Below are 14,778 nucleotides of genomic sequence, written 5' to 3' on the forward strand. Positions count from 1 at the left end.
AACAGTAAATACGATTAGTGACCTATATTAAATTTAAAATTTGAATGATTAAAATCCAATACAACAACAACAATAAAATAATAAAATTCAAAATTATAAAAAAGTTCTTAATTGAAAAGTAATGAAACATAGTACATCAAATGTTATATTTTCAAAATTATTGTGATCCAAGAATACTCGGTCCTGAACACTTACCCCCTGGGTAAACTGGTCTTATTATAATGGGAAACCATTAAAGATTATAAAATATTTAATTAATATTGTTTTTGAAATAACAGGTAATTTATCTAGTAATTAATTAAGAAAATGAAAAATAAATGATGACCTAAAATACTCTAGACACGTGGTCTATTCTCGTAAATCTATTTTTGAGGTTATTCAAAATCAATTAGTATAAATGTACCACTATAACGTCATTGTTCAATTGTTTACACAATTGACATGATATATAGGTATATACGAGTATATAGGGAATCAAAAAAAGTCTCCGTACTGAGTTATCAGATTTTTTTCAATAAAATAAAATGGCAAGTCAACTTCATAAGCTTAATGACTATAATAATTTCATATTTTTAAAAAAAAATTATTCAGAAATATATTAAATTTGATTTTGACAAAAAAATTATTTTATTTTTATTTTTAAAAGTTTTTTCTAGAAAATAATGAAAATATGAAAATTTTTGTAATATACTTTTTTTTAGGCATTAATAAATTATCTAAATAAGTTACGATACATTTTTATGGTAATTGTTATAGTTTTTGAGTAGAATTTAAAAAAAACAATAAAATTATTTTAAACTGCCATATCTCAACCGTGATTCGGTACCAAATTCAATTTTTCCAAATTTTATGAAAATTACTTTCCCGTGTAACTTAATAAATCTATGTAATACGGATTAAAAATAATTAGGTTAAAAAAATAAGGACTACCCGAATATATATATTTTAACTATTTTATTTTATATATACATATATATATATATATATACATACATACATTAGCATTATTATGATAATATCAACAAAAAATCTCCATACATTTATCAATGTGTATAAATAACAGATTAATAAAAATAACATTGAAATATGGAAAATTTGTATGAACTGAGAGTTTTACATAACAGTGAACACGTCATCAATATTTTTGTAACCATTAAATACAATAGGCATACGCTTACGCACGTTTATTTAATTTACATACATTAAACAATAAAGACACCAATTGCTATTCGTAAACTAGTAATTCAACTAAGAAAAGATGGTACTTTCTCAAAAATATTGCATAAACAATAAATAAATTGCACTCTACTGTAAAATGTATTAGAAACAAAACTAGTTTTTATTAAGATTGAACACGAATGGGCCGTCCTCAAAAATTAAAATCACACCAAAAGATGGCCATTCTAAATAAAATTGAAAGAAACCAAAATCCAGTGTACTCAAATTGGATGGTATGATTAATGCTGTTTATAATGTAAAAGTTACGTCACAGACCATTGGTAATATTATGAGAAATGCAGGATACAAACGTTGTGTAAAAAAAACCTTTTAAAAAGAAAAAGTTTAAAAAGAAACGTTTACATTTTGTAATTATCATTATATTTTATTGAAAAAATCTGAGTACAGTGTACGGAGATTATTTTTACCCACTGTATACGAATGAAAATATGTGTGAACATATTTCACTTATTGTTATAATAGGTATATTGATTGAGGTTGCTAGTTATAGGAACAGTATTTCAGTAAATTCACATACGTATAAATAATAAACTTAATACTACTATCATAATGATTTATGAATTGAACTTGGCGTATTTATATAAATACACAAATACAGAAATACCCTTCAAATTTTCCTTCCACATTGTCCCATTCATCTCCGTCGTGTGTGCTACAACGGAATTTGTGTTTTTATCATTGGGAAGTGTTATCATACGAGGAATTGATTGAAATGGGGTATTACCATGTGTTTGATTTTCTTTATTTTTTGTTATTCCTGTGTACATGATTTTGGCCATAAGGATTTCACTGATTATCATTATCATAAGAAATTTCCGATAGGAAATGTTTTTTCAATGATGCTAAAAGGGAGTAATTTTACGAAAATTTTCCAGTTGTTTTCTTAAAAATAATAAAAAATTATACAAAACCTGCAAAATTAACGGTATACCAATTTTTAACGAAATCGAATAATAGTTTTCATCATAGCACAAAATATAATAATCGTAGAAATTTTAAATTTTCGTTGATTAGATTAAGTGCTCGTATCATCGTTTATTATGAATAATCAAATGTTCAAAATATTTGATTGCTATTTATAGAAAATTTAAATTATTTTTTCTTGGGCGCCCTATTATTCGTATGACATATTTTTCTATTTTACAAGACTTATGTAAAAACAATTTTTCTTAGTATGAATGTTGTATTTTATCAACAAAATGTCAACAATATATTATTGTTTATTAATTTATTATAACCATACTTTTACACTTCTATAAAGGTACCTAAAAAACAAAATATTGAAGTTAAAGATTAAAATACCATAAATATTTTTATTTTTCCTACTAGTAGGAATCTTGTAATTTAATTTTAAAAAATTAGCATATGTTTACAAATATCAAATCTTATGAAAGGCAATCTTATAAATAGTAATTATTATAATTGTTATTATTATTATTATTATTATTATATATTTTAAAACTATACGATTGTTTTATATTAATTACAAAGGTGTAGATTTGTATATATATATATCTACAAATATATTTGTTATAATTAATAATATCGAATAATTCTCTACAAAAAATATATTTCAGGACTATCTAAATGCTTTAAGCTATGGTTGATACTCCATATTTTTACATATTATTGCCCTTATAACATATTTCTTTTAAATATTCTCTAATTTTGAAAAAAAAATGACACCATCGCCGTTAAGTCTGGTTAAAAATATAATATAAATTACTGACTATGGCAGTCGTAGGTCACAAGACTCGTTTCAGTGCTACTGGATTAAGAGCTTTCAAATTCGTACCTATAATTTATTGTTGACGAAGAAGATCCTTTAGCTGTTACAAAAACGTATTGCGCCATAATCGACTTCGATTTACTCTTAAAGACATAAAAAGTAAATGGTTGCCCATTGTTTTGTTAACGACGAAGATCCTATACTTCAATGAATTATTTCAATATTTATTAAGGTATATAATTTAATGTATGATTAAATTATATTATGATTGATAATTTAAAGTGTCGTCCAAATATATTATTAGGTAACTAGCTTATAGTTTTTTATATAAAATTCAATTTTTTTATTTACACATTTTGTATTTTTTATTAGTTTTAAATACACATGCATCCATAGGTACCATATTCATTACTATCGTCCGTCGTGGTAGATGAACCTAGGGGATGAGAAGCATGCACGATGACGACAACCGCGTCCAGAGATAATAATATTTTGGAATTGTAATTTCCATTTAATAAACGAACAGTTATAATATCGGTGGATGAAACAATACTACTATATACAGTAATAATAATATGTATACCAACAGGTCGTATAAGATAGATCATACAAAATAATTGTTTGAGGGGAAATTACAATTCCTATCATAACCTACCTGTGTAACGTGTGAGGAGATTGACGGCAGCGACGCGAAGACGACGATCACACGGTGCGAAAATTACCGTGATTATGTGGAATATAATTGAACCGTAATCGAACAGTACGCAAACGGTCGGACAAGCCAAGACGAGAGGGGTAAGTTATTGTACGACAAACCCTACGAAGGGCGCACGCGAACTTTTATACTGTATTAGTACGCAATAATGAAACGTCACTAGAGAGAGAGAAGAGGTATCTGTATGCGATCCGTTTAAACGTGTTCGTGTTAAGGTGGTCGTTAGCGAACGATTAGACAAAGACGCGTGGTTAAGAGAATGAACCGAAACGGTCGCACGGTAAGCGGTATATACCTATAATGTTATAACTATGCACGCGAACGTAACTGCGGCGGTAGGTGTTCGGCGAAAGAAAAAAAAAAAGTCGCGACCACCGCAGCGGCCTATAAATAAACGAACCGGAGGGGCGGTGTGACGACTGCGACGCGGAAGTGCACCTGGCCACACGAAAGATAAACGAACGACACGCGGTAGACAACGCGCGACGAAACTGCGGACGGCACACGCGAGAGTGACGGGGGCCGCGAAAACGGAAAATCGTAAGCGAAAAGTGAAATAGAATCGCGAACAAAACGCAACGCGGTTGTGACGATAATACGTCGCGCGGGCGAACGACGCGACGGAGGCGAACGCGAGACTCGAAACAGCGAGACGTGCATGCGCCACGACTGGTCGAGGCGAACTGACGTGACGCGGAACCGCGCCTCCGACCAAGGAGAATCTCCTTGCGTCGCGCGCTAGGCGTCCGGTTCGGCAGCGACGTGCGCGGACAACGTGACCGTTCCCCCCTGCTCCGTCCCCCCCAAGGACACCGCCGCCGACACTCACGAACACATTGCGCGCTGGGTAGTCGTCTTCGAGACAGTGCGTTGTTGTTGTCGTAGTACCGATCGCCGGTTACCACAGTGGTCCACAAATTAATATTAAGCTGTTTTTATTGCCCGATTTTAAACGGGGAAATATTGAATTTTTTTTTTTAAATAATATGTTTATATTCTGTCGAGTTCAGATATGTAAATGGAATTTATAAATATTTTTATAACTCAAGTTATAGCTATTTTAATGAGACATTTTTCAATATATCTGATATTTTATTTTAATTTAGGGCATTAATTGTTTATTTTTTTTTTTGCCACATTACAACTAAAAAAGAAAAAGAAAATTTATTTTTCAAGTAGTGTTATCCGTGTTCTACAAATAGAAATAATAACACGAAATATTTTTATTTTTTTTCAATGCATTCATAATAAAATTGATTCATAATTACGTTTTTTTTTTTTTTTTTCAAAGACTGTGGATAAAATTTACTCGATTTTACATTATGTTCAATACATCCATATTAAAGAGAAACTTCATGCCTATTAAATTATATACATTTTGTTTGCGGCCATTTGCAGCAATAACGTACACAAATTATTATAATTTGAAAAATACCAGATGTCTGTAAAAATTAGGTTTACTTTAATATTTTATTTTGATCGATATAATTGAATAATGCTTTTACTTTTATTATTTAAGATTATAGATTTTAATAAAATAAAGATAGGGTATATAGGGTACTTCCTACACACACATTTTCGATTTGGTAAAGTGACTATTGCGACAATCTTACGCGTAACATACCTACTTATTTAGCTACAGTACAATATTAATATTAATTCATATTTTACTAGTATATTCTTATTACACCATTGATTGTTTTTTTTTTGGTATTTTTATCAACTCATTGTAGTTATTTTATTTTGAACATGGATAACCAAATAGAAGGTAACATATGTATAATGTATATATATATATAAATACAAAAATATATTTTCTAAATTCTTACAAGATAAATTTTGGTTTTTTAGTTGATCATATAACTAAAGATTTAAAAAATGGTGATCTTTTTGATATTGGTAGACAGAACTTATCTTTGAAATCCGTAACTTCTGCAAGTTCCAGAAAAAATATTTTTTGATTTTGAACAAAAAAATTGAATGGTGTAAAGTCGTCTACTACTTATAATAATTTAGTAAAACGTCAAATTTTAAATTTTTCTGTTGCGTTATCAAAAAAATGGAGTAAATCGTATTGAAATACTACTAAAATTAAAAAAAATAATTCTAAGTACTTTGATGCTAAAATCAAAATACCATAAAATGAAACAATTATAAACTCTGCACCAACTACTGCAGATAGGAGATCTAAATAGTTTGAAAAATGTACAGAACGGACGAAGAGGCGTAAAGTTAATTTATTATTGAATTCTTACATCAAATTATCCTCTTCAGAAATTATTAGTATGGCTAAACACAAAATCAACAAATCTGGCCAGAGAAGTGAAGTCCACATTTTTAATAAACCTACAGAAACACCAAACCACGATAGTAAAATTAAAAAAAATACTAAATAATTCTGAAACTTTAAAACGTATACCGTATAATGCAGACGAAACGTTAGCCTTTTTTTATTGAAAATAATTTAACCAAAAAACAATATGTTAATATTAGATTGTCCACAAAAGCACGAAATGCAGACATTTTTCCTTCATATAATACAATTATTACAGAAAAAAAACAATGTTATCCTGAAAACTGTATTATGTCTGAAAATTGTTGTGAGATTAACCTGAAGGATCTACTCAATCATACTTCTCAACGAATATTTTTAATTCTTGACATACAAATAAATTAACTTTTTTTATAACGTTTCGAAATTATATACAAATGGGGCTGTGATGGCAGTAATGGGCAATCACAGTACAAACAAAAATATATTGACAATGATAATTCATGCTCAGGTAAAGAAATATTCCTTTTTTCGATTGTTCCTCTTCAGCTGAATAGTTTTGATCAACAAAATAATAAAAATATTATTCGGACAAACAATCGAACTTCATCAACTCGATTTTGCCGTCCAATAAAATTTAAGTTTGAAAAGGTAAAGATAGAAACTACTTTAAAAGAAGTAAATGCAGTTGAGTATCAAATAAAACAGTTACATCCTACAGTAATTTTGTTTAATGGGAACCGATTATTAGTAACACATACATTGATGTTTACTATGGTTGTCGGAAAGGTAAGATAATTTAAACTAAATATATTATAAATATCTCTGCTTTCATTTAAATTGTAATATAGGTCTATAATTCCATGACTAATATGTCAAGTCAAAAATACTTCATTTGCGGATCTTCTCCTAAAGAAATGAACAATATTGAAAATGTAATTTCATTTAATGTCAACCAAGAATCTTTAAGATTTGGATTGTCCACACTTCATGCGAGGTGGATAAGATTATTTGAGTGCTTGTTGCATATTTCGTATCGGTTAGAAATAAAAAAATGGGCGGTAAGTTTAGTATGATAGAAATATATCAAATCATAACAATATATAGTCAAAATATATTTAAAATTATATTTACCTGTAGGTAAGGTTAGCAACACATAAACTTATATTAAGCAAAAAAAAAAGTATGTTCAAGACAGATTTCGATCAGAATTAGGTTTATTAGTAGATGTTATTTTGTAAGGTAAATAAAAGTATGACTAAAATGTATTATAATTTTAAAATTTAAATGAAAAAATGTAAATTTATTTACAGGAAAAGGGAACACAATGGATGGTAATACTGCAAGAAGATTTTTTTCTAATCCAAATTTAAAAAGTGAAATAACGGGTATTGATTTAAATGTAATCAAGCGTTTCAAAAATATATTAACGGCAATTTCATGTGGACGTGAAATAAATTCAGAGGCTTTTGATTCATACGTATTGGACACTGCAAAATGATATGTTAATCTTTACCCATGGTACTACATACCTGCAAGCGTTCACAAAATTTTAATATATAGCGCTGATGTAATACGTTTTGCAATTCTTCCAATTGGTAATTATTTATAATTGTATAAAAATGTTTAAGACAAGTAATATTTATTAAAATAAAAATTAAGGTATACTTTCTGACGAAACACAAGAATCAAGAAACAAAGACTATAAAACATTATGAATCACTATACTAAAAAAGATACAAGACAACACACCAATGAAGATTTATTCAATGTGCTACTGGTTTCATCCGACCCATACATTTCCTCGATAAGGACGATATCAAATAAATCTAACCAAAACATCTCGATCGAAGTTAAATCGTTATTAATAGACGATTGTTTAGAAAGCGTGGAAAATAACTTAAATGATTCATTTTCTGAAATGGAGATCTGATATATTAAAATTTATATTTATTATTGCATGTTTTCAATTCTTTTCCATATTTTCACATGTTTTCCATCAAAATGGTATGTTTATAATATAGATTTAATATTACATTTTGCGCCGCGGAAGCAATGCGAAAGCAGATCCCACGGCGTCGTCGGTTAAAACGGAAAAAAAAAGATTTAATATTATATTTATCATTAATAAAAATAAATACAATAGGTAGATAAAAATGCACGGACACGGACATTTCGGCGCTGGATTACACTAATTTACATAATACACAAATTTACTTCTATAAAATTAATATTATAATTTTCTTTTATAGATATTGTCAAAAAATTTACAATTTTAATAAAATATCAATATGTCCTGTTTAATAAATAACAAATATAAAATAAATAATAAAATAGGTCTGTTACGTTAAATGTCGTTATGACAATGTCGTGCTTAATAAATAATAAATATAAAATTAATAATACAATATCAATATGTCACTCTAATAATAAAATAAATATGTAGTATATTAATGTGTCATGCTTAAATCATGAGCGATACCTCTTAAAAATGTTAATATGTCCCTATTATTATAATTGCTAACTATTTTAAAGATTCGCTTATCAACATTCAAAATTTTTTTTTTGTTTTTTCGGTGGGCTTTTACCAGCTTCTAATTGGCAATAAAAAGTATCCCAACCACTCTGTATTTTTCTTAAGCTATTGTTTTTATTAAAATTATACTGCGATAAGGTAGAGCAGTACGAATGTTATTACTTATTAGTATAGTGTATACAATTTTAGAAGATAACACCTGACGCCGAAACGTACCTCGCACCGAAATGCCGGCGACGAAAAGCCCACGCCGAAACGCTCGCGCCGGAATGTCCTAGATGGAAAAATGCATGTTTGCGATTGAAATATCGTATGATACACATAATGTTATTGTTACGAAAACTAAATTTGAGTAAAAACCTAATTTTTGCAGATATCTGGTACTTTTCAAATGATAATAATTTGTGTACGTTATTGCTACAAACGGCCGCAAACAAAATGTGCATCATTTAATAATCAAGAAGATTCTCTTTAATATGGATATATTGAATATAATGTAAAATGGAGTAAATTTTATCCCCAGTCTTTGAAAAAAAAAAACATAATTACGAATCAATTTTATTATGAATACATTGAAAAAGAATAAAAATATTTTGTATCATTATTTATATTTATAGAACACGGATAACACTATTTGAAAAATAAATTTCCTTTTTCTTTTTAGTTGTAATGTGGCAAAAAAAAATAAACAATTAATGCCCTAAATCAAAATAAAATATCAGATATATTGAAAAATGTCTCATTAAAATAGCTATAACTTGAGTTATAAAAATATTTATAAATTCCATTTACATATCTGAACTCGACAGAATATAAACATATTATTTAAAAAAAAAAATTCAATATTTCCCCGTTTAAAATCGGGCAATAAAAACCGCTTAATTTTAATTTGTGGACCACTGTGGTGGTGTACGTGCAAAACCAGGTTTGTAAGACTATGCGCGTGCCGCGATATAATCGCAAATATCCTCGTCTCAGGACTCGGCAATCCTGGGTTCAGGTCTGGGTTCAGGTTCTGGTAGCTGGGTTCAGGTCCTGGGTTCTCTTAGTGGCGTAATTTTTTTGATCGCATTACAAGATAATAAAAATATTTTATTAACAAATATTCAACGGTGATTTGACAAATTGTTTTTTTTTCTCAATTGGGTTTTCATTTGGTTACTGCACACTGGTCGATCCAAGACTTGTAACCAGCAACCGTTTGTCCAACGGTGATTGCGTGATGATACAAGCGAGGTTTCGGAGCACTATCGGTCTCGAGGGAGCTGTAACGATGATTTTAACCGTGTACCCATGTTCTCTGAATTTTTTTTCGTAGAATTTCGCATACTTTTAGAACTATTTAGAACTTGTTTATTATTAATTTTCGTTGTTATAACGCAGTAATATTATCGTTGGTTACGTTTCATTCGTTTATGTGTTTCATATAATTTATGTGACTTGGCTTCTTGTCATTAATTAATTTTTATTATATTTTGGACTTTTTATGCAAGTGGTATAACCTTTTTTTTCTCATTAAGTAAATGTACACCATAATCAATTGATTGATATGATATGTAGTACAATTAAAATAATGTAATGATACATGAATGAGGGATATGCTGCAAAACTCCTGCAGCAATAACCATATCTTATTTTTATAACATCAATTTTTACTGGACTAAAAGAATGATGTGCGTTTACTCGGTTTCAAACAAATTTGTGTGCATGTTAATATTGACAAATGGAAGAAATTATTTATCGATTATTTATGGGTTAGGTTAGCGATGAAACGATTCCTATCTAACTAACTGTTAATAAGGTCCTCAATAATTTATTAGGTATGGTGTGTTCAATTAATATTATCACATTGTATACACATTACGTACAAGGTCACCTACAGTTTTATACTTTTTCTAGACATACTCCAAAAAAAAATTATATTTATATTTTATTATTTTATTATATTTATAATCAGACCACCCATGTGTTAATTCGCGTTTTTTATTTTTTCTAATATATGGTTGTTAAATACGGTGATATCCAAGATACAATATACTGGATTCTACTACTATTATTTATTATTATTATTATTATTATTATTATTATTATATGCGTGTAATATAATTATGTTATATAATTATATTATATATGTAGTTTACCGTTTTGAATTTATTCAAGCAAATATAATTTACATTTTTTCCCCATTTTCGATTATTTGCCATTCACCGGGAAATAATGAAAAAATGCGTGGAAAAATAAGTAAACCTTATAAAGTAATAATATTATGTGTGAAATTGTAAAGACAACGACTCACTAAAATAATTGTGTACCTATGTCTCAAGTTTTTTATTCTTAATAGGTGTTATTTCAATATTCTTCTACAAATATTCTAATAATAAAATACCTGTTAATAATGTTTTCTATACTTAAATATATAGTAAATGATATATTTTAAAACAAGCTTACATTTTATTTATAATATAGATTTAATTTTTTTTTTTTTTTATTAAATATGTATATTGCGATCAATTTCCGGTCTATGTATATTTTGAGCGGTGTTTTAAGCATAACATAGCTTTAAACCTGTTAAAACCTTTTTTTTTTATTAACCAGTTTTATTGGAAAATGTGTATGAACGAAAACAAAAATAGAACCACAGTTACTAATTTTATAGAACAAAAACTAAATAGTTAACCAGAAAAATATTTTTTCATTCTCGAACGAAAATAAATACATTTTTAATTACAAAAAATAATTAATATTTAATTTTAATTTTTACACATTTTGTTAAGTTGGTCAACCTGTTTTGTTTGACAAAAGACAGGTACAACAATGAAAAAAAATTCAAAAATCATTAGTTAGGATTTTATTTTATAAGTGTTTAAGTAAACTATTATTCAATTTTTATGAAATTTAACGCTTTTACATATATTTTCAACTCTAATGTTTATTAAAGAAATGTAGTCAATCCAATCATAATAAATCTTTGGATACAGATAGAACAATATATTTTGAATATTTCATCAAAGAAAATTTCTCCTCCGTCAAACAAGAAAACTTTTAACAGGTTAATAAAAAAAAAAAATATTTTACCGACAGTTAAACTAAAAATGGTAAAATATATAACGGTTATAATTTTTTTACTGAAGCTTTGATTAAAATCATTGTACTAAAAATAGTTTTAATTTCTTTAAGACTCAGCACACCCATTACCATTATCTAGTCCAAGGACCGAAGGGACATAGGTCAAAAAATAATAGGATTTCACATTAACTTTTAAAATTAAAATCCAACATGAGGAATAAAAGATGATTTTCATATTTTTTTTCTGGTTATTATTCATGTTAAATGGGCAACGGTTCATTCGCATTATCGGTAGCACGGTGGTTGTACATGTTTATGGTGTCTATAAGAGAATAAACATACTCTCAGAATCACGTCAATGGTGTTTGACAGTCGTCAACCAGCACTAATATTCTTTGTAATATTATTTAGCTCGTCATTAGAGTGACTCAGAGAGAAATTTCACAGCAGTTAGAGAGTACATCATCAAAACTTGTTTAATGTTGTTTGTTTGAGGTTGAATATAGTCTTTATGTGTTTATAATGACTTATAAAGCATGAGTACAATATCAACAGATGTAATTATTTTCTCTAAAAGTCACAATAGATTAATATTATTAAAAATCTTAATCTAACCCGGTAAGTTGGTTTTTATGTTAAAACTAATGAGTTTTAATTTAATTTATTTACTATCAATAAGCAACACTGTAGTATAATTTAACACAAATATGCGTTTTGTACATTTCTTACCTGTAATTTTAAGAGATTCTTCAGTAGTGTAACTTATGTAACTTATTATAAATATAAGCTATTCCGAGTAATATTGTGAATTAAACATTTAACACGAAAAAGCTTTTCAGCTGTGACCAATTGATTTCAATAACGTGTTGATATTAAAAAAAAAAAACAACATACTTAACCTATAAGTATAACAAAAAATGTTTAAATATACATACATAATTTTAACGACCAAATAGAAGAAGAAAATGCCATTACAAAAAATTAATTTCCCAAGAGTTGAAAATAAAAAACTAGGTACTAAAAAGTTGTGAACCGTTGTTTTTATGAATTACGTTAACATCAACATTAAATTTATCTTAAAGGAATAAGTAAGTCATATTAATCATACGTTGGACGTTATATTAGAATCATGTTAACCAGTTTTATATTTTTCACGAATAAATATTTAATTTTAATATTTATATTATAATTTTTTTTTTTTTTTTTTAATAATATTATTGATAGATTTGATAGATTTATATAAATATTATTAACTATTTGAAAAAAATCATTAAAATTGTATTTGACAAAAAGTGGACACAAAATAAATGGTAACCAGTGAAATGCAAACCATATTATATTGAAAATAATTAAAGTAATTTTATTCTATTGTTGAATAATCTTTTCTTTTGAAAATATATAGGTTACTATTTTATACAACAGCAAATATTTTTTCAGAAGCATTCACGGTACTTTTAATTTTTTCTTATAATTTTACTTGTTACATCTATGATAAATGCCATTAAAAAAACGATTATTTAAGAAGTAAATTTAAAAGTGAATTTAAAAAACCATCTATTTTATATTAATTGAATTTATAATACAGTACAACATTATAGACTATTATTTGAAAGACAGATAATTAAAGAGTGATGATAAATTACAGTAACAAAATCCTATATTAAAACGTAAACAAATATTTATTCACAAAAAAAAAATATACTAAATAGGTGACCTCTGTAAAATATCATCTTACGAGTATTACTAAATTATTTTTTCTTTTGAAAATTGGATTTTATATTTGAGTATACGAGTTTTCAAACGTATTTATTACAAACAAAAAAATTTACTTTTACAGACATGTTTAGTTTGACATTTGTTTTATATACTATGATAGTAATAATTTTACTTTAATTTAGAATAAATGTTAGAAATAACTTTTCATAACTTGTCAAAGTGTTTTTAAATTATTTAAGATTAATACCCACAGTACAATTGAATATAAATGATAAAGTTCACTTCCCGAAATACCCACGTGAACTTTTGGTTTTTAAATATTTTGCAACAAAATAAAAAGAAAGAACATTATGCGTAAACAAATTTATGTGACTTGGGTTAACAGCTACGGACAGTTAATAAAAGAAGAAGTATAGATGAGGGGAGGATGTTTGATCATTTTAACGTAGTTACCCTTACTTTACATTTTTAAATAACCATTATGATAATGATGGTTAATTCTTTTTTTTTCAACACATCATATTTTATTATTTCTAATTTGTAATTTTAATGTTCTGAATTATTTATTAATTATATTATTTAAAATCAATAACAATTATAAAGTATTCAAACTTAAAATGCATTGTATAAAATATAAATAAAGATTAATATATTATGTATAAATCCAATAGATAAAACAAATTATGTCTACTCGCACATGTTTTATAATTATGAATATTTTAACGAATAAAAAATCAAAATCAATATTTTCATGAAACTAAAGAGAAAATAAAGTTTATGGCACATTTTGATAAAATAAATTTACTGCGATTTTGTCTTAATATTTTTTTTTTTTTAACTTTACGTACAGTCGCTCGCTAGAAGTGTATCAGAAAATTAATCCACGACAAATAACTGAATGTCCTTGATATGTCTCTAATAAAAACTTACAAAATGATTTACATATTCTCACACTTAAGAAATTAGCTTATCAATAATATACCTAATAAATTTTACATTAAGCTTTCAATTCACACAAATTCACCTAAATATCTCCCAAGTGTCTTCTCCTACTATTTCAGGAAATCCTAAAAGAAGGTTAAAAAGAAATTTGCTAAGAGAGACGCTTCAATGAAATTAATTTCAAATATAATTCTTTAGTTCAAAAAAAAAAAAAATAAATAAAAAATATTAATAATTAAAATCTAAAATTAAAATACAATACATACCAAGAGATGCAAAACTATCTAATTTTTTTTTTTTTTTTTGCTCTCGATAACATTCCTATACTTTCAATAAAATGTGTAACAAAATTCCAATAAGGTTTAAAAATTAATGATTTTTAATACTTTTGATAAATACAAACTCATATATACGATGAAACAAAATTGTATTTGTTGTTAATACGAGTACATATTTTAACGCTATGATAAATAAATTTTGCTCACATAAATTGAATCAAGACATTTTTAGAATATATTGGATTTGGAACCAGCATAGGTGCAATTTGAGGGAGGCTTGGGTGT

General features: G+C 27.0%; 1 protein-coding gene across 1 annotated transcript in view; it reads right to left on the reverse strand.

The window, feature by feature from the left end:
• LOC112679303 overlaps positions 1-4,357 on the reverse strand; it is a 264,484-nt gene extending 260,127 nt beyond the window's left edge. The window contains exon 1 of the mRNA XM_025549052.1: positions 3,624-4,357. The gene's annotated coding sequence lies outside the window, so the exon portion shown is untranslated. The remainder of the gene's footprint in view (positions 1-3,623) is intronic.
• Positions 4,358-14,778: the final 10,421 nt, after the last annotated feature.

The sequence above is a fragment of the Sipha flava genome, unplaced genomic scaffold (genome assembly GCF_003268045.1).
Source record: "Sipha flava isolate LNK unplaced genomic scaffold, YSA_version1 134_pilon_pilon, whole genome shotgun sequence".
Classification (NCBI taxonomy): domain Eukaryota; kingdom Metazoa; phylum Arthropoda; class Insecta; order Hemiptera; family Aphididae; genus Sipha; species Sipha flava.